This window comes from Cynocephalus volans, chromosome 4 (genome assembly GCF_027409185.1).
Source record: "Cynocephalus volans isolate mCynVol1 chromosome 4, mCynVol1.pri, whole genome shotgun sequence".
Taxonomy (NCBI): domain Eukaryota; kingdom Metazoa; phylum Chordata; class Mammalia; order Dermoptera; family Cynocephalidae; genus Cynocephalus; species Cynocephalus volans.
The window spans coordinates 156497268-156517505 of NC_084463.1; the positions used below are offsets into that span (position 1 = coordinate 156497268).

The 20238-nt window shown below is 45.9% G+C and overlaps 1 protein-coding gene across 5 annotated transcripts in view; it reads right to left on the reverse strand.

Moving 5' to 3' along the window:
• The window catches only part of VPS37C (VPS37C subunit of ESCRT-I), a 31375-nt gene extending 12149 nt beyond the window's left edge, over positions 1–19226 (reverse strand). The window contains exons 1-2 of one of the 5 annotated variants that reach the window (XM_063093563.1): positions 18949–19226; positions 1645–1734 (exon numbers count right to left, since the gene is read on the reverse strand). The gene's annotated coding sequence lies outside the window, so the exon portion shown is untranslated. Of the gene's footprint in view, positions 1–1644; positions 1740–12579; positions 12669–18948 lie in introns of those variants that run through there. The other 4 variants (XM_063093560.1, XM_063093562.1, XM_063093561.1 and 1 more) reach the window with 4 other exon arrangements.
• Between the last annotated feature and the right edge of the window lie 1012 nt (positions 19227–20238).

The window sequence follows — 20238 nt, forward strand, 5'->3', positions numbered from 1 at the left end:
GGAGGATGCTGGGAACTTCTCTGGTGATGTCCGGAGTTTGCTACTGGGGGGAGGAGAAAGGAGAGAGGAGCTGAAGATGAGAGGAGATAAGCCCCTCTCAAAGACGGACAAGGAGAAAGTGTTATTCATCTTTGTATCACCAGTGCCCAGCACAGACTGGCTCACAACATTTGCCAGAAAAAATGGTGAAGGAAGAGAGGGAGAGAATAATCTGTCAGCTGGTGGACGTACAAGACGTGGGACATGAGAACAGCCTTCCTCCGCTCACTCATGCCTGCCTTCATTTCCTCACGCCTTTACTGAATAAACTTACTGCACAGTCACTACGTGCCAGGACTGTGCAAGGCCCCACATCAGAGGAAGGATAGATGGGGGCAGGAGGTGTAAGTAAGTATCTATGGAGTTCTTACTTAAGCCAAACACAATTTTAACACATAAAAATTAATCCTCTCAAGGAACACAGTTTGGTTTTAAAAAGCCAAAAATGACTCAAAATAAATTATTGTGAACACAGGTGAGAGGGGCCACACTAGAGGTGGGGACCAGTGAAGGAGTAGGGGGGTAGGCAGCTGAGGGGCCTGCGAGGGCACGCTTGAGGGGGCTGTTCGTGCCGTGTGGGTGGGACAGGAGCAGCAGGGCCCTCGTGGGAGGCACTGCATATCCCAGTGGCTGAGAAGGGGACAGATGGCTGGCGACGCAGGTGGTTGCACAGTGCTCACAGGTACAGCAGGACAACACCTCTTTCTGGGGCGAGACCATCAACTCAAAAGTGACCAGACTGGGAAGAAGCGATGCACGAGCTGGTCTGCGTTCCCTGCACCAGGAGGGGAAATGTGCTCCATTGCCTCAAAAACAACCACGAAAAGGAGGAGGCCTGCTATTGTTTTTTCTTTCTTTTCCTTAGTTCCTTTCTTTTCAAGTTTTGTCTCCTCTGCAGTTTTTACCTCTGCAGTTTTCACCTCTACCAGAGGTCACAATCCCAGCTGCCTACAAGGACCAAGCCAACAAGTCAGAGGCCAAGCGACAGGCGGGTCGTGTGTCCCACTGGAGAGCAACACCAGCCCTGGCCCAGCTCCACACACCTCCTGCAGGGAGGAGGGCTTTGCCAGACCTGCCAATTCTCCAAGGGATGCAAAAAATCCAGATTTACATGAATCTCCCCATTTCAAAATTTCGGTAGCCAATTCAAAGATGTAAAAAACTTTGGGGGGCCATCAACATCCACAGGCCATGGTTCTCCTGGGAGACATGTGCAGGATGACAAATTACAGAAAAGGAGTGGGACACTTCACAGGAGTCCTGGAGCCCCACCTTTTGCCACAAAGCACTGAGTAGGAGTCGGGGGGGGCGGGGGGCGGTGGTCCACAGGCTGAAAAAGCTGAAGCTTCATAAGCAGAACCAAGGAAGCAGCATTTCCCAGGCCCTTGCAGTCCATCCACCTCTGGTGAGGAGAAAACTAAGCTCCAGCCATCTGGCCCAGACTGCTTTGATCTCTGGTCTCAACTTCTTTCCGTTACTTTATATCTTGACTAAATCGCTCCCACACGCCTTGAACATGGGGAACATGATCTAGTAGAAGATAGCGAGGCTCAAAGGCCGAGTACTGGCCATTGGATTTAGGACAGAGGTGGTGCCATTTCTCACCAGACAGCTGGGGGGGCCCGCAGAATCTCCTGGTAGAAGGCCGTGCAAGGGATGCCGGGAAGGGCTCACATTCAGGGCAGTCTGCCAGATCTGTTCTTAACAGGGGGAGAAAAGCAACATATTGTTGGTTCTTGCTTAATGAGGACCTTGCCATGATTATTCAGCTCAATAACAAACAGTTTCAACTGATATCAGAGATCTGTTACAAGGATAAACTCTGAGGGAAAAAAAACATAGAGCTGGAAAGCAAAACACAGCATTTTCTAGGCAGCGCAGGAGCTGAGAGTCGGGTTAGACACGCTAGCCCCACAGTCGGCTTGAGGCGCCCTTGCCCCTTATCTCCGTCTAAATGGTTAATGCCAGCTCTAATCCCAAAGTGTGCAGGGAAAAAATTTACAGAATTTGGGGACAGATGCCCTTGGTTTGTACTTTGGCTCCACAGCTCTTTAACTGTGTGACCTTGGTCAAGTCTTTTTTTTTTTTCAATTTTTATTGAATCATAATTGATTGTACATATTTTACGGGTTCAACATTGACATATGTTGATCAAATCAATATTATTAGTATGTATATTGTTACAAAGTGTACTTATTCTTTTTTTTTTTTTTAATGTAATTTATATAAAATTTTTTTTTTTAATTTTATTTTGTCGATATACATTGTAGCTGATTATTGCTCCCCATCACCAAAACCTCCCTCCCTTCTCCCTCCCCCCCTCCCCCCAACAATGTCCTTTCTGTTTGCTTGTTGTATCAACTTCAAATAATTCTGGTTGTTATATCTTCTCCCCCCCCCCCCCGGTTTGTGTGTGTGTGTGTGTATGTGTGTGTGTGAATTTATTTATTAATTTTTAGCTCCCTCCAATAAGTGAGAACATGTGGTATTTCTCTTTCTGTGCCTGACTTGTTTCACTTAATATAATTCTCTCAAGGTCCATCCATGTTGTTGCAAATGGCAGTATTTCATTCGTTTTTATAGCTGAGTAGTATTCCATTGTGTAGATGTACCACATTTTCCGTATCCACTCATCTGATGATGGGCATTTGGGCTGGTTCCAACTCTTGGCTATTGTAAAGAGTGCTGCGATGAACATTGGGGAACAGGTATACCTTCGACTTGATGATTTCCATTCCTCTGGGTATATTCCCAACAGTGGGATGGCTGGGTCGTATGGTAGATCTATTTGCAATTGTTTAAGGAACCTCCATACCATTTTCCATAGAGGCTGCACCATTTTGCAGTCCCACCAACAATGTATGAGAGTTCCTTTTTCTCCGCAGCCTCGCCAGCATTTATCGTTCACAGTCTTTTGGATTTTAGCCATCCTAACTGGGGTGAGATGGTATCTCAATGTGGTTTTGATTTGCATTTCCCGGATGCTGAGTGATGTTGAGCATTTTTTCATATGTCTGTTGGCCATTTGGATATCTTCCTTAGAGAAATGCCTATTTAGCTCTTTTGCCCATTTTTTAATTGGGTTGCTTGTTTTCTTCTTGTAAAGTTGTTTGAGTTCCTTATATATTCTGGATATTAATCCTTTGTCAGATGTATATTTTGCAAATATTTTCTCCCACTCTGTTGGTTGTCTTTTAACTCTTTTAATTGTTTCTTTTGCTGTGCAGAAGCTTTTTAGTTTGATATAATCCCATTTGTTTATTTTTCCTTTGGTTGCCCGTGCTTTTGGGGTCGTATTCATGAAGTCTGTGCCCAGTCCTATTTCCTGAAGTGTTTCTCCTATGTTTTCTTTAAGAAGTTTTATTGTCTCAGGGTGTATATTTAAATCCTTAATCCATTTTGAGTTGATTTTAGTATACGGTGAGAGGTATGGATCTAGTTTCATTCTCCTGCATATCGATATCCAGTTATCCCAGCACCACTTGCTGAAGAGGCAGTCCCTTCCCCAGTGAATAGGCTTGGTGCCTTTGTCAAAGATCAGATGGCAGTAAGTGGGTGGGTTGATTTCTGGATTCTCTATTCTATTCCATTGGTCAGTGTGTCTGTTTTTATGCCAGTACCATACTGTTTTGGTTATTATAGCTTTGTAGTATAGCTTAAAGTCAGGTAGTGTTATGCCTCCAGCTTTATTTTTTTTGCTCAGCATTGCTTTGGCTATGCGTGGTCTTTTGTTGTTCCATATAAATGTCTGGATAGCTCTTTCCATTTCTGAGAAAAATGTCTTTGGAATTTTGATGGGGATTGCATTGAATTTGTATATCACTTTGGGTAGTATGGACATTTTCACTATGTTGATTCTTCCAATCCAAGAGCATGGAATATCTTTCCATCTTCTTGTATCCTCTCTAATTTCTCTCAGCAGTGGTTTGTAGTTCTCATTATAGAGATTTTTCACCTCCTTGGTTAACTCAATTCCTAAGTATTTTATTTTTTTGGTGGCTATTGTAAATGGGCAGGCTTTCTTGATTTCTCCTTCTGCATGTTCACTATTGGAGAAAAGAAATGCTACTGATTTTTGTGTGTTGATTTTGTATCCTGCTACTGTGCTGAAATCATTTATCAATTCCAACAGTTTTTTTGTAGAGGTTTTAGGCTGTACGATATATAGGATCATGTCATCTGCAAACAGGGACAGTTTGACTTCATCTTTTCCAATCTGGATGCCCTTTATTTCCTTCTCTTCTCTGATTGCTCTGGCTAGTGCTTCCAACACTATGTTGAATAGGAGTGGTGAGAGTGGGCATCCTTGTCTAGTGCCTGTTCTTAAAGGAAAAGCTTTCAGTTTTTCCCCATTCAGGATGATATTGGCAGTGGGTTTGTCATATATGGCTTTAATTATGTTGAGATACTTTCCCTCTATACCTAACTTATAGAGGGTCTTTGTCATGAATGAGTGCTGAACTTTATCAAATGCTTTTTCAGCATCTATAGAGATGATCATATGGTCCTTGTGTTTGAGTTTATTAATATGGTGTATCACATTTATTGATTTGCGTATGTTGAACCAACCTTGCATCCCTGGGATGAATCCCACTTGATCGTGATGAATAATTTTTCGTATGTGTTGCTGTATTCTGTTTGCTAGTATTTTAGTGAGGATTTTTGCATCTATATTCATCAAGGATATCGGCCTGTAGTTTTCTTTTTTGGTTATATCTTTACCTGGTTTTGGTATCAGGATGATGTTTGCTTCATAGAATGAGTTTGGGAGATTTGCGTCCGTTTCAATCTTTTGGAATAGTTTGTAAAGAATCGGTGTCAATTCCTCTTTGAATGTTTGGTAAAATTCTGCTGTGAATCCATCTGGTCCTGGGCTTTTCTTTGTTGGGAGCCTTCTGATAACAGCTTCAATCTCCTTTATTGTTATTGGTCTGTTCAAATTTTCTACGTCTTCACGGTTCAGTTTTGGGAGCTTGTGTGTGTCCAGAAATTTATCCATTTCCTCCAGATTTTCAAATTTGTTGGCGTATAGTTGTTTATAGTAGTCTCGAATGATTCCTTGTATTTCAGATGAATCAGTTGTAATATCGCCTTTTTCATTTCTAATTTTTGTTATTTGAGTCTTCTCTCTTCTTTTTTTTGTTAGCCATGCTAATGGTTTGTCAATTTTATTTATCTTTTCAAAAAACCAACTTTTTGATTCGTTGATCTTTTGAATTGTTTTTTGGTTTTCAATTTCATTCAGTTCTGCTCTGATCTTAATGATTTCTTTCCGTCTGCTAACTTTAGGATTGGATTGTTCTTGTTTTTCTAGTTCTTTAAGGTGAAGTGTTAGGTTGTTCACTTGCCATCTTTCCATTCTTCTGAAGTGAGCATTTAATGCAATAAATTTTCCCCTCAATACTGCTTTTGCAGTATCCCACAGGTTTTGGTATGATGTATCATTGTTTTCATTAGTTTCAATAAACTTTTTGATTTCCTGCTTGATTTCTTCTTGGACCCATATGTCATTAAGTAGAATGCTGTTTAATTTCCATGTGTTTGTATAGTTTCCAGAGTTTTGTTTGTTATTAATTTCTAGTTTTAATCCATTGTGGTCTGAGAAGATACATGGGATAATTCCAATTTTTTTGAATTTATTGAGACTTGATTTGTGACCTAATATGTGATCTATCCTGGAGAATGATCCATGTGCTGATGAGAAGAATGAATATTCTGAGGTTGTTGGGTGGAATGTTCTGTAGATATCTGCCAATTCCAATTGGTCTAGAGTCTTGTTTAGATCTTGTGTTTCTCTACTGATTCTTTGCCTAGATGATCTGTCTAATATTGACAGTGGAGTGTTCAGGTCCCCTGCTATTATGGTATTAGTGTCTATTTCCTTCTTTAGGTCTAATAGAGTTTGTTTTATAAATCTGGCTGCTCCAACATTGGGTGCATACATATTTATGATTGTTATGTCTTCTTGATGGATCAATCCTTTTATCATTAAGTAGTGTCCCTCATTGTCTCTTTTTATGGTTTTTAGTTTAAAGTCTATTTTGTCAGATATAAGAATAGCCACTCCAGCTCGTTTTTCTTTTCTGTTTGCATGGTAAATCTTTTTCCATCCTTTCACTCTTAGTCTGTGTGAATCTTTATGGGTGAGGTGGGTCTCTTGTAGGCAGCATATAGTTGGGTCCTGCTTTTTGATCCAGTCAGCCAGTCTGTGTCTTTTAATTGGGGAATTTAAGCCTTTAACATTAAGAGTTGTTATTGAAAGGTGTTGATTTATTCCTAGCATTTTATTGGTTGTTTGGTTGTCTTAGGTGTCTTTTGTTCCTTGCTTTCTGATTTACTGTTTGGTTTCTTTGTTTGTTGGTTCCTTAGGTTGTAGATAGTGTTTTTGTTAGCTTGTTTTCTCTTCATGAATGCCATTTTTATTGTACTAGCAGGTTTAGATTTTTCTTAGGTTTTTATGGCAGTGGTAGTTATTTTTCAGGAACCAAACCCAGTACTCCCTTGAGGATTTCTTGTAAGGGTGGTCTTGTGGTAGTGAACTCCCGCAGTTTTTGTTTGTCTGAGAAATATACTATTTGCCCCTCATTTCGGAAGGATAGCCTTGCAGGGTAGAGTATTCTTGGCTGGCAATCTTTGTCTTTTAGTATTTTGAAAATATCATCCCATTCCTTTCTAGCTTTTAAGGTTTGTGATGAAAAGTCTGATGTTAACCTGATTGGGGCTCCCTTATAGGTGATTTGACGCTTCTCTCTTGCAGCTTTTAAGATTCTCTCTTTGTCTCTGAGTTTTGCCAATTTGACTATGACATGTCTTGGAGAAGGCCTTTTTGGGTTGAATACGTTTGGAGATCGTTGAGCTTCCTGGATCTGAAGATCTGTGATTTTTCCTATACCTGGGAAGTTTTCTGCCACTATTTTGTTGAATATGTTTTCAATGGAATCTCCATTTTCCTCCCCTTCTGGAATACCCATGACTCGGATATTTGAGCGCTTGAGGTTGTCTGATATCTCTCTCAGATTTTCTTCCATGTCCTTGATTCTTTTTTCTTTCTTTTTGTCTGCTTGTGTTATTTCAAACAGCCCATCTTCAAGTTCAGAGGTTCTCTCTTCAACTTCGACAAGCCTGCTGGTTAAACTCTCCGTTGTGTTTTTTATTTCGCTGAATAACTTCTTCAGTTCAGCAAGTTCTGCTACATTTTTTTTCAGGACATTGATTTCCTTGTATATTTCCTCTTTCAGATCCTGTATACTTTTCCTCATTTCATCATGATGTCTAGCTGAGTTTTCTTGTATCTCATTCAGTTTCCTTAGAATTATCACTCGAAATTCCTTGTCAGTTATTTCAAGGGCTTCTTGTTCTATAGGATCTAGAGTATGAGATTTATTAACTTTTGGTGGTGTACTTTCTTGATTTTTTGTATTTCTGGTGTCTTTTTTTTGGTGTTTATTCATTGTGGCAGGGGGTTTCACAGTCCACCGGTTTGAGACTAATGACTAACTAGGATGTTGCTGTGGTTGCCAATTTGGTATGGCTCCCGCCGTGACTGCTCAGTTGGCCTCTAGTGTCTTGTGTGTGTGGTTGCCTCGGGTCTTGGGCTTCTCCGGGGATCCACCTTTCTGGTCAGCTTGTACTCTGCTGGGCTGGTGGATCACGTACCACAGGGTGTGTGATCTCTGTTGAGCTTTCACTTTCTGTACAGGACTTCTCCCCGTTCCGTGTGCTCTGGCCCAGGCTGTTAGATCGTGCAGTGGCGACCCCACTGGGTGTGTGGTTTCTGTCGAGTCTCCGCCTCCCTGGCCGCACGTCTCCCCCCTCTGTGCACACTGTGCTGGGCTGGGGTGTGTCTTCTGCACTCCTCGTCTATCAGCTGGGCCTTCAAGACCCTGCTCAGCACCGCCTCGCCCAGGAAGTCTACCAGGTTTCTGCTAGGCACAGACGACCGGTCTCTCTGGGTGCCTTTGTAGCACTGTGTAGATCTTTCTCGGGTCTTGTTCACCTTTGTATCCCCCCGGTATAAACCGAGTCTAGTGCCCGCCTGCAGCCTGCTCTCCGGCAGGTTCAAGCGGACCTGGGAACTCTCCTACCACACTATTCCCAACCAGAAATACGTTAGGCTTTTTTCCAAACTGGTGGTCGCAGAGATGGTATCTGCCTCCCAGTAACAGGAAGTTTACCGGGGCTGGAGTCCAGGGTGTGGTGGAGTGACAGTCGGCCCGCCCGTACTTCCTAGCCCTCCCAACACTGGTCGGGATGCCCCACACCCCCAGCCCCGCCAGAGAACCGCGGAGGGAGTGGGAGAGGAGGCCGGCCCGCAGGGTCCGGAAAGCCCCGCGCCAGGCCAAGCAAATGGGCTCAGTGATGGCCGAGCAGGGCGGAGCTACCCGCCCTGGGAAAATGGAGGCAGCACCGGGGCAGTGAGTGGCCTGGTGGTGCAGGCGGGAGCCGCGTGGGCATCCACCCCCCGAACAGAGCTGTGCCAGGGATCACTCACAGTGCTGTGCCAGGTCGGGCGCTCGCTCTGTCTCTGGTTTGTTGCCTTCCGTGTTCTCGGCGCTGCCGCCTCGGGCTGTTCAGTCGCGGCGCCGCTCGGGCGCTCCCAGGAATCTTCTTTAATGCCGGCCTGAAACCTCGAATCCTGAATAGGGCAGCTGGCCGCCTTCAGTGCGGCCCCAGCCTCCGGGATCCTGGCTGCATCCACAGCAGCCCTGGCGCCGTGTTCCCTGTTTCAAGACTCGCTTTTGCAGCTAAGAATCAGTTCTTTTCCTGCTCCACACTTCAAAGCTGTTGCCTGTAAATGAGGCAGCCTCTCCTGCCGGGGGCAAAGTGGCGTTGAGCCCCCACGACCGGCCAGCAGCAGCAGTCCTCCCTTAAGAGATGGCCAGAGGAAGGTCCACAAGTTTCCCGGCTGCCTGAGGCCCAGTGGCCACCTTTTCCACCTCAGCTACTCCGCGCCAGCCGCCGCAGCCGCCGCCATCTTGAAGAAGAGTCTCTTCAGACCATCCTTCACATCCTGCCTCCCAGCCCCTGGCCTCAGAATCAGTCAAACTCCAGGCCCATCTGCTGCCATGCCCAGCCCAGGCCTGATATACCTGAAGTCAAAGTGTACTTATTCTTTATGCCCCTTGTCCAATCTCTCCCCATCCCCTTCTCCCTCCCCCCTCCCACCTCTAATTACCCTAGAATTCTTTTCTCCTTCTGAAAGAGTAATGGTTACTCTGTTGATCTGATCAAGTCTTTTAACCTCAGTTTCCTTATCTGGAAAATGGGGCACAGTGATGATAATCCCACCTTGGGGACTGATGTGTGTCTCAGATAAGCAAAGGGCCCTGAAAGAGTTTTGCAAACTCCTGAACACTAAACAAATTATTCTGGCTCTTGGGGGTAATCTGATGATTAGGGGTGACTCCTGAAACCCCTGGGGAACAATACTGAGTCAAGTAAAATGACTGCTATTACTGAATCACAACACTGCCACCTGGGAGCTAGCTCAGCTCTAGCAGCTCTCCTCACCGCTACCAGCCAACACTTCACTTGCCAGAGACTTCAAGCCTGAAATCACACTGCAAGGAGAGCTGTTAAGTCCTCAGTTTCTTATAAATTTCCCACATCCGCCTATGATATTGGAAGAAGTTGTTACCATAGCAATCTGCAAAGTTCAATCTGCATGTGTTACAGGGAATTGGCCCCATCCCACCCCTCATGTCAAAAACACCTGCTGTTGCCTTAGAAACCTTCCTAATCCTGCTGCTTAATGAGGAAATATTTGTTGACCTGATCTAGTTTTCTTTTCCCCAGAATGCATCCAAATATCAGACTGTTTAGTCTCCTTCCTGACTTCCCACCGGAGGTGATAAAAACAAATCAAATCATATCACACTCTTCTCACCTGACCCAAAGCAACACCAAATTGACTTACCCCAAGATTTGAAAAATTGGAGTAAGCCACAGAAAGGGAGACTTTTTTGGTTTCATTCTTTCTAAGGAATTGCTGAGGTTAGGGTTGGAGACTCCTCCCTGGCCCCCAGTGCTGAATTGTTAAGACAGTGTGAAGGGCAGAAGAAAGAGTTCAGGACTTTAGAGCCAAATACCCCTAGATTTAAATCCCAGTTTGACCTTTTACTAACTATGTAAGCTTAGGCAAATTATGCAGCCTTTCTCATTCTGCTTCTCATTTGTAAACAGGGCCAATATTATCAGCATGGGGGGCGGGGGGGAACGGAGTGTAAGGATTTCATGAAAATTAAACAAGACAATCTCTAGAGGTGATAAGGTGCTAGAAAAACCAAGCAGCAGGCTTGGCCCTTGGCTGGTGCTAGGTAGTATTAATTCACACACCCTCACACCTTATTTTATAACCTTATTGGTACAAAATGCTGCCTGTCAATGCTGCCAGGCACCCAGCTAGGTACAGTGTCAGAGGACTCCGAAAGAGCTGATCCCAGAGGGAAGCAAAGGGCATGGCTTTCTGAAACAAGCTCCAGATCCATCTGAACAAAGTCCTTCAATATGAGCACATACATACTCATATATCTATGGGAGGAATGTACAATCTCTCACTATAAGGCTTTATGAAGGAAACCATCGCCTTTACATAAATATTTACATAACAACCCAGTGCTCCTCAGGTCCACTGAAAAACTCCATCTGAGCCCCACTCTGCCTAGAGGCAGTGCCCCCCAAGCGAGAAGACCCAGGAATGGTGAGCCCACTCACTGTGCCAAAAGTGGAGGCACTCAGGAGCTGCAGAAGACTCCAGGAAATCAGCTAAACTGCCCAGCGGGTTGGGGTGCTCCGTCAGCACAGGGCAAGCTGCAGAGCCTGAACCCTACCCTTGCAGGGTCCCCAGCTCCTCACCTGCCTTGCCCACACAGCTCATCCCCAAAAGGGACGTCCTCCCAAACCTGATGAACCTCTCGCCTGCATACCAGCATTTGACTCCAAATGCCGACATCTCCACCCACCTCACTTACCACCTTTTTCTCTCCCCAAAACCAGACTCCCTTCCAACCTCCACTTCCATCAATGACCTCAGCCTCTCACCCTCATTTCGAATTCTCTAGGCCAGCTCAGACATGTGGGTCTCCCTCATCTCTGAGATCCGATCACCAAGTTTTGTCTAAGTCCCTTAATTGCATCCATCCCTGCCCTTCCGCAAGCTCCAAACTGGTCTTCCAACCTTCCTTAAGACCATCCTGCCTGCCACGCACCTCTGGATTAATTTTTCCTGAAACACTGCTTTCCCACTCCCTCCACCTTCCCTAAGGCTAGCCATCTCTTCCCTTCCCCCCCTTATCTCCCATAAGTGGGGACAGAGCAGTCTACACAGCCTGACCAGTCAGGACATGACACCTCCATCCTCTCTTTCCACTTGTCCAGTGTGCCCTACTCCTGTCATTTTTCAACATTTTTTAAAGAATTTTTTTTTTCTAACAAAACATTACCCCAAACCCCACTGCACAGAACAGACCAGGGAGGACATGCTCTGGGCGAGGGGTCCAGAGAGCTCTACTCTCACAGCTCTGTTTCCCCCTGACCCCTAGGTGGCTCCAGACGCACATTCCCAAAACACCCTTTGACAACCACTGCCCTGACCCCTCACCTCTGCTAATCTCAACATTCGCCACCCTCACACCACCCCCGGTCCTCCACTCCCTTTCAGGTGCGATATCTCACCAGCAGAGCAGAGTGAGGGACAGTTCTGCAGCAGAGAGGAGGGGGTGGAACCAGGCTTTACCACCTACTGCCTGGCTGCCCTCCTGAGCAGGCATAGCTGTCCCATCAGTGAAATAGGAATGATGACGGTCACAGCAGCTAACATTTAGAGAGCCTTCACTATGTACAGAGCCCTGTTCTAGGTACTCTATATACAACGACTCATGTAATCCTCACAACAGATTATGCCATGGTATATCCTCGGGTTTTCCTCATTTTACATACAAGAAAACCAGACCAAAGAGAAGTTTCGTGCCTGCCCACAGTCTCATGAGGAGGAAATGGTGGAGCCTGGATTTCAATCAAGGTCTGGCTTTGGGGACCACACTCTTCACCACTACACTACGCTCCTCTCAATCAAGTCCACACCCATAAAACGCAGTGCCCAGCTCTGAGGACAAACTTAGTAAATGGTCGTTATTACTAATATCTTTCAACTAGCCTCCTAAAGAGTAAGGCTTGTTATAGTATGTTCTGAACCCAGCACAACACTGTCATCAACAAATACTAGCATGGTAACTGCTCTCCTTTACCAGCCCTCAGGCTAAAGTCCAAACTCAGCCTCCTTCAGACCTCTTCTGTGCAGGGGAGACGTAGTGATTATAAAGGCTCAGAATCTGGAAGGCAGACAGCCCTGCGCTCCTGATCACCTACCAGCTGGGGAGCTTAGGCAGGTTATTTACCTCTCTGTGACTAAGTTTCTTCCACAGACTGGACTTCTATAAGGACAGAATGAGTTAGTGCCTTGAAAGTCTAATCCCCAGAGCACAATAAATGGCCATGATTTTTATCACCGTGACTGAGCTCACGCACTCAGCCCATCCTTACCTCTGAGACTTAAGTGCTTCCCATGTGGACTCTGAGAACTTAGGATTCCTCCAGAGACGGCATCAGTCAACAGAGAGACGTAATTCTGATCCTTGGATGTAATCAGATCAATAACATTTAACTTCAATCAATAGGATGGCCAAGAAACAGGTATTTGAATAAGTAGTCTGTTCTTGAAACTTCCTGACAGTAAAACCCAGCCACTTGGTGAGGCCTCCTCCTTCTTTGGCCCATGACTCTGATTTGAAAAGAAAAAGATCCTAAATGACTTCAAACCAAACTTCCATCTGTTTCTCCTTTGTCCCGACTGTTCAGATGGCTCAGAAAGGATTTCAGTCTGCCATTGTCAGTCCTCCTCACCCACACTTGTAATCTGCACATAGCAAGCTGAGCAAGCAGATTCAACTTTCCTTTAAGGAAGGATCTAGAGGGTCAAAGCAAAGACACACTCAGGACAAACACCCAGGAGTATGCATGGGGTCAGGCAAGGTGTGTCTATTCTAAGTTCAAGATGACGAGACTGCTGTTCTCACTGATTTGGGGCCATCATAGGCTTGTATAAGGTGGCAGACCCTGCCCCTGCCAGCGATAAGCCTGACCCTATGAACTTCTGGGTCCAGCAGAATCATAAACAGGCAGACAGGTGTGTTGAGAGCAACAGCACAGCCACAGAAAAAGAGACACCAAGACAGAGTCTCCTCATATGTACTTTTAACTCAGGCTGGAATCCACGAAGGCCATTATCAAACAGGCAGAAGGTGGCAGTGCTGTGCCAGTGGTTACACTGACCTCTGGAGTCATTTTCATCCTTATGCGGAATGTCTACCCCAGCCAGCATCTCCAGCAGCTGCCCGCCTGGTTCTAACAGACTCAGCCCTCTCCAGCCCTCTTCCACACACCCCAGCAACCTCTAAAAAACAAAATCAGACTCTCGTGGCCCTGCTTTAAAACCTTCTATGATTCACCAGTGCTCTCTGGTGTGATGTTCAAAATCTTGTGCTCCTTGGCTGAGTATACAAGGCACTGTAACAGCTGACCCCAAACCTCCTTTTCCCGCTAGATCTCCCTCCACTACCCTTGGGTTGATCACTCCACCCAAACTCTTTAAGTTCCACCTACTATTCCCATAACACAAAACATACTTCAGGTCACTTAACAAATATTGATCTATAAAGATTAGTGAGACAGGGATCCTGCCCCTAAGGAGTTCACAGCGCATACCGCCCTGCGTTTGCTCTGCCTGTTCCTCTGCCTGGAATACTCTGTCTACACTTTCTCCATCTAGAATATGCCTGCTCATCCCTCCAATGTCAGCACCTCTGTGAAGCTTTCCTTGCTCCAGACTCCCAAGGAATTCATCCTGCCTGCCAGTGGTACTCTGTAAATACCACATAACATTTATTATTTAGGAATCAGCATGTTTCTTCAGCAAGAATGTGAACTCCCCAAGGGCACAGCCTGTGTCTCACTCATTCCTGTGTCCTAGCACCTAGGTCAACACTGAGCACACACGAGGCTCCCCATGAGTGCTTACTGGACAGCAACTTCCACTTTCAGCCGGCATGGAGGAACAGGGACCTTGCCTCAAACAACTAAAAAGCCAGACAAAATAAATAAAACAAAAGTTTTCAAATATTGAACAACCAGGCAGCACAGAAAAGTGATGCGTGAGAGGGGGAAACAAAGAAGGGGAGCTCTGCAGCTGCCCAACTCACTGCCTAGACAGTCTCCAGGCCATGGCACAGGGAGTTGAGGACAGGGATTCAGGAGTCCAGTGAGGCCAAGGTGGAGAGAAGAGAGCTGCACAGAGAACCCCAGAAACGCACAGAGGGTCCCCTCCAATTCTCAGCTAATACCAATCAGTACTGATCAAGATTAGAGGGTAACATCATCCTTGGACCTCAAATTAAGCCAGGAATAGTTTGTGTCCTCACCAGCCACAATGGAAAAACCTCATAATTTGCAGGATGTCAGTAGAATAATAAGAAGGGTATTGCTTTGATGGTAGGGAAAAATTAGGCCTGGTCTAAAGGCTGTTCTGATCTTTAGAGGATGAAACTATTTCCAAGTAACTTAAGAGTGTCCCAAAACAATGCAAAGAATATTTACAGAAATACGAAAATATCCAACACCCAAAAAGGTAAAAATCACTGGAACAACGTCTTTAAAGTACTGAAAGAAAAACAGTCAACCTAGAATTCCATATCCAGGGAAAATATCTTTCAAAAATAAAGCCAAATAAAGACTTCATCAGACATCCAAAAGCTGAAAGAATTCATCACCAACAGACCAGCACTACAAGAAATGTTACAGGAAGTCTTCAAGTCAGAAAGAACATGAAACAAGATGGAAATCCAGATCTATATGGAGGAATTAGAGATGCTTACTATGTGTCTTAGAGCAACCACTAAAAAAAAACTGAAACTCTGCACATATTACACAGTAACGCCCCATTCTCCCTTGCCCCCATCCCAGGCAATCATCATTCTTTTTCCTGTCTATATGAATGTGACTACTCTAGGAACCTCACACAAGAGGAGTCATACAATATTTGTTCTTTCATGACTGCCTTGTTTCACTTAGCATGTCTTCAAGGTTCATCCATGTTGTTGCATGTGTCAAATCTTCCTTCCTTTTTAAGATTAAATAATATTTTACCTAATGCAGTACCACATTTTGTTTTCCATTCATTTGTTAATGGAAACTTGGTTTGTTTCCACCTTTTGACTACTGTAAATAATGCTGCTATAAATGTGTGCTCATATAGTTCATATAGAACAAATACCTGTTCAAGTTCCTGCTTTGACTTCTTTTGGGTATATACCCAGAAGTGGAATTGCTGGATCATATGGTCTTCTCCGTTTAATTTTTTGAGGAATCGCCATACTGTTTTCCATACTGACTACATCATTTTACATTCCCATCAAAAATGCACAAGGGTTACAATTTCTCCACATCCTCACCACCACTTCTTATGTTCTGTTATTTTGATAAGAGCCATCCTATTGGGTGTGAAGTAGTATCTTATTGCGTTTTTAATTTGCATTTCCCTAATAACTAGTGATGTTGAGCACCTTTTCATGTTTTTGCTTTGGGGTCATTTGTATACCTTCTTTGCAGAAATATCTATTCAAGTCCTTTGCCCATTTTTGAATTGGGTTGTTTCTATTTTCACTGTTGAGTTGCAGGAGTTCTTCATCTATACTGGATATCAATCTGCTAACACCAACTTTTAAAAAGCTGGACTGTCTATATTAACATCAGACAAAGTAGATTACGGAGCAAAGAATATTTCCAGAGATTAAAAGGGTCATTTCATGATAAAGGAGGTCAGTTCATCAAGGGAATATAATACTAGTAAATGTTTATGCCCTTAGTAACAGAGCTTCAAAACACATAAAACAAAAACTGATAAAACTCCAAAGAGAAATGGAAAAATACTCAATTACAGTCAGAAGTTTCAATGCCCCTCTCTCGATAACTGATAAAACAGTACACAGAAAATCACTAAGGACAACTTGAACAACATTACCAACCAACTTGACTTAATTGAAATTTACAGAACACTCCACCCAACAACAGCACCCAACAACACAATCTTCTCAAGTGCTCACAGAACATTTACCAACATAGACCAAATCCTGGGCCATAAAACAAGTCTTACTAAATTTAAAACAATTCAAATCATACAAAGTATGTCTTCTGTCTATAAAGAAATTAAATTAGACATCAATGTTTACTGGCCAGGAAAATAAAGTAATACTGTAATACTAACTCTGCCCCTTTTACTACCTGTAATCCTGCTGAGGAGGGACCAGAAAAATTAGCAGCAGGATTAAAAGTACTTACAGGTCTTCATTGCTAGGCCTACCTGACCTGAGTTGTCTGTTTGAAGTTCCCAGGTCAGAGGCTCTCCTCCTCTCCTCTCCTCTCCTCTCCTCCACAACCCATCCTAAGCCCCAGGGGCCCCACTTGTCAGCGTCAGCTAAGTCAAGACAAACCTGTTTAATATGTGCTCCCTCTTTCATATAAACCAGTGAAAGCAGATAAAGAAGAGAGAAATGAAATAGAGAGGGCATCTAAGTAAACATGTCTTTAAAGTAGCAAAACCTCAGAGACTACTGCCATTACAGAGGTCTCTCTGTCACAGGGCAACCATCTGAGAACAAACCAGAACCTTCTGAAAACTCCAGATCCTGCAAGGAAACTTCTAGCAGAATTTCCACATAACAGAGATCCAATTGGATTAAAACATGGTCTTCAATGACCTGATTATGTCAGTTTGGAAAAACCCTACTACTACTGGCCAACAGTGTCCAGAAATGATACATATGGCTAGTTATTTCAATGCCCTCTTAGCAGCAGATTAGCAAATTTCAAAGCAAGAAACAAAAAGAAAACAAGAATCCTTAGTAATAATCTCACTTCCAAGCTACCAGTGGCCCAGCAAATCTACAAAGTTCCTAAGGTGGTGCTTCCCAAACCTGCTTTACTGTAAGAATCATCCAGTGTTAAAAATAGTTTTCTGAGTCCCCCTTCAGACAGTATCACAACAATCTCCAGACGCGAGGCTCTGTATTTTTAACAAGTATCACAGATAATTCTTAAGGTCCAACAAGTTTGGGAAACTAAGGAATCTGAGAGGCAATATCACATACTTAAAAGCACATTAGCTTTGGGCCGAGCCCGTGGCGCACTCGGGAGAGTGCGGCGCTGGGAGCGCAGCGACGCTCCCGCCACGGGTAACGCTCCCGCCACGGGTAACGCTCCCGCCACGGGTTCGGATCCTATATAGGACTGGCCGATGCACTCACTGGCTGAGTGCCAGTAACGAAAAAGACAAAAAAAAAAAAAAAAAAAAAAAAAAAGCACATTTGCTTTGAAATGAGACTGATACGTTAAAAATCCCAACTTGGCCACTTACTGGCTGTGTGACACTAACCAAGTTATCTAACATCTCTACAAATCATTTACTCCATCTGTAAAATGGGATCACCACCTACCTGGAAATGTTCTCAGAATTCAGTATGTTGAGAAAGCCCCTAGAACCGTGCCTAGCACAAGGCAGCCAAGCAAGAAATCAGAGCTATTAGTTGCTACCCGCAAAACAGCCACCAGAAGCTACCCAGATGAAGTCTACAATAACAATTTTGTACTTAATGGAAGTTACAAAGGCACCGGGCCAGATTTCCAAGATAACCTAGGAAAAAGGCTTTTCTGGGTACTATGGCTGCCAAGAACGAACACTCACTTCAGCATCCATTATTTTACCCCAACAGTCCTCAATCCCACCCAGAACCAGAGTGCAGGTATGCGCAGGGTTGCAGCTTCGGATGGCAGCCAAAAAAAGTTTCTCCTTCCACAGTCCCTCTGTCACCACCACCTCCAACTTTAGGACTGGGAGTCAGGTGGCAGCATCCGGGGTGCTCCAGTAGGAAATGGGAGGCATGGAGCCAACGAAGGGGGTGGAAAAGACCTTAGACAGCAACTGAGAACTGGGATACTGCTGAAGCAAAGGGAAATGAGTCTGTGAAGTTTATAAGGCTGAATATGGACAGTCCCAGGGTGAACTAGCCTAAACAAGGTGTAGCTGAGAAAGCACTGCCTGGGCTCAGGAGCTGACACATTGAGATGCAGTCAGCTTTGCCAGTAACTCACAACACAGCCCTGGCTAATTCCTTCCCCCATCCATAAAGTGGGAAATCACCACACCGGCTGTGAGGAGGAAACTGAGAGGAAACAGGCATACACCGGGTATATATATACTACTGCCCTTTATACCCAGAGGGTCCAGGGGTAAGGATTGGTCAGTGACACTAGGCGATCCAAGATCTGGGTCCAGAATAAAGGACAAGAACAGAGCCAAGGCTGAAATCCCCATCCTCTCGCTGACCTGGAGAAAGGGCTAAGCCCCTCCAACCCCACTCTGTCACATGCTTCCCGTGTGTCGTCTGGCAATTCAGACCCCACTCGGAAGCTTCAGTTTCCCCATCTATACAATGGGCAAACTAGCTCTAATGGGACCAGAATTGTTACCGCAAGATGCTTGAACACGGGGTGCGGGGCTGCCATAGGGGTGGAGGATGGAGGGTGGCGGTGGGGAGGGGTTGGGGCGGGGCTGGAGGCGCGACCTGCCGGGGAGGGGGGGAGCCGGGGCGGCGCCTCGAGGCCCTCCGCCCCCCACCGCAAAGGGCAGGGGCGCCCCCACCGCGCGAGTCACGCGCCCCTCGCGCCCAATCACCGGCCTCAGCCGGGGTGAGGCGGGCAGGCGAGGGCGCGCCGGGAGCCATTGCCGGCGCCCCCCCCACCCCTCGTCCTCGGCCACGCCCGCCTGCGGCAGAGCCCGGACCCCCCACAAGACCAGCTCACCTGCCGGTCCGCCGCCGCTGCCGCCGACGCCGGTTAAACCACAGCCGCGCCCACACTTCCGGTATCTAGGAGGCCCGCCCCTCCCGCCGGAAGTGACACCCCCTCCAACGTCCCGGCGCTGGAGCAGGGCCACGCCACTCGCCCCCCGAACACGTTGGGCACCCCGCCTGGCGTGCCTTGGAGTTACCACGACACTGTCCAGCACACGAACGTGCACTCACGGCCACCCGGTACCACCCCCACGGGAGGGCCCACGAGACCCTCCCGCTCGCGCTGGACGCCCGGCCCCGCCCCCGGAGGAGACCCTGCCCCCTGGGCGGAGACCAGGCCGCCTGGGCGAGTGCGCCTGCGCAAACATCGTGCAGCTTCCTAGCGGGCGAGTGAGGAATTCCTTTCACTGCTGGGGAGGCTGCTCAAAGAGGCCCGAGAGGAAACAGGTGGAGTCCCAGCACTTAGGGAAGGCCCTGGAAGGGCTGAGCTCAGACTGCGGAACCCCCAGGCCAACCACACACTCATTTCCGTGACATAGTTTGGCCTCAGGACTGGAGTGGCCGCAGACCTAAGTGTCCTCGGGCACACAGCTGTCAGTGCCCGTCAGTCTGGAACGGACTGGCGGGCTCCTCAAAACAATTCTGAGTGGTTTCCCCAAAAGTAACTCGCTTCCCAAGGCCCTAGATTACACTTTTCGTCCATTCCGTGGGGGTAGTGCTTTATAAAGCACAGCGGCTTTACACATTCTCGGTTGCCCAGAGTTACAAGGCTGATGACCGGGGAAGCAGGGCCCTGATGCTAGCGCCGTCTTCCCTGTGCAGCTTGTACTGAACAGCCGTTCCCTGTTTGGCCTCTCAGCCATGTCCATAGCTGTCACTTTGAAAAATGGTACCCGAGGAGGTGAACTTCTTAGACGGAAACCATGCCACCCAAAACTCAAAACCTTGTTGTTAGACGCTGAACTAAGAGCATCGTTGCTAGTGACAGAAACCCAAGTCAAACCAGCTTCTGCAAAATGGAAATTATTGGGTCCCATAATCAGAAAGTACAGGGGTGATGGTAGTGCCAAGCACAGCAGCATCCAAGGCCTCCTTAATTTGACTCTGTTCTTTCTCTTTTGTGTCATCACCTTTTCCTTTCAGCAGACTCTCACAAAATTTCTATTTCAAATTCTGGAGGGAATGAATCTGATTGGCTAAGATAATCATCATTGCCCCTATTGGGCAGGGCTTCTTCATCTTTGCCACCTCATAGGCTGCCAAGCAGCCTATGGGTTAACAACCCTTGGGTCAGGTGATC